At 38.3% G+C, this 1,173-nt stretch overlaps 1 non-coding gene across 1 annotated transcript; it reads right to left on the reverse strand.

Moving 5' to 3' along the window:
* Window positions 1–807: 807 nt before the first annotated feature.
* LOC119042422 (small Cajal body-specific RNA 11) lies at window positions 808–944 on the reverse strand. Its single transcript, XR_005081221.2, has one exon. It is a non-coding gene; the product is annotated as a small Cajal body-specific RNA 11 (non-coding RNA).
* Window positions 945–1,173: the final 229 nt, after the last annotated feature.

The raw sequence follows: 1,173 nt of genomic DNA on the forward strand, positions 1-1,173 counted from the left end.
CCTCACAGGTTACTCTTCCCTTCTTCCCCCTCTATTCCCTGGGCTCTCAGGACCAATTCTCTTCCTCCCATCAGCACTGTTCTCAGGAAAAGATTTCTTTAATTAATTCATTCACTCTAAGGTTTACATGGCTCATATAGTCCTACTTGTTAGAATATCTACATTTCAAAAGGGGACAAAGTATGTTAATAATGAATAAAATTTCTAGTGACAGACATTTATAGACACATGAGAGTAGTCACTTAAATAAAATGTTAAGTTGCTTTGCTTCACTGTACTGTCTTTGAAGTCTGACTCACTGCAGATGAATATGAATTTGTCTATGCTGTACAGCTCTGTATTGGTCATAACACAATGAAACAGTACTTGGTTAAAAATTATAGAATGCAGCAATGCACAGTATGCCTCAAAATTTACCTTTCTCCTATGCAGAAAGGTGCAAACTATCCTCAGAAACATACAAAAAAAATCACCATTACCTATCTTTATTGAACACATTCTGTGTCCCACATGCTAGACATTGTTCTGAGGACTTCACATTACCTGATCTAATCCTCACTGACACTCTAGGAAGTAACCACGATATAAATCTCATATTGCAGATGAGGATTGATGCAGGGAAATTAAGTAACTTGTTCAAAGTGGCACCACTACCAAGCCGAAGAAAACTATGGAACAGAAAGAGTTAGAGGCATCAGGGCAAAATCGGCCTCTGGAGCTCCTCTGAGATGCCCAGGAATCACAACTTGGTAACTGACAAAATCAGGCACCGATACAACATTATTTATTTTATTTTATTTTTCTTAAATTGGCCTCTCGTGCCTTTAAGAGCCAGCCCTGTACTCAGGACAGCCCTCCGAAACTGAGAGGGAGACTGCTGTGTCCTGCCGGACTCCCCAGTTACAACTGAAATGATTATTTTAGAATCACAGAAGGTAGAAGTACCCAATGTGCCACTAAAACGAGAGAAAAAATAAGATCCAGGCAGAGTATCAGAAATAAAACTAGACCCCACATCTAATAATTCCCCAAATCCAGTAAGTCTGTGCTCTCTGCATTTATTCATTCATTCACTCACATATTTTGCATACATATTCCATAGGAAAAAATTCATTAACTGCAGATGGAAAATGCTGGCAATGTCAAAAGTAAATATAAACATTTCATCAAAAG

Source organism: Artibeus jamaicensis, unplaced genomic scaffold (genome assembly GCF_021234435.1).
Source record: "Artibeus jamaicensis isolate MK-2021 breed Jamaican fruit bat unplaced genomic scaffold, CSHL_Jam_final contig_466, whole genome shotgun sequence".
In the NCBI taxonomy this organism is placed as follows: domain Eukaryota; kingdom Metazoa; phylum Chordata; class Mammalia; order Chiroptera; family Phyllostomidae; genus Artibeus; species Artibeus jamaicensis.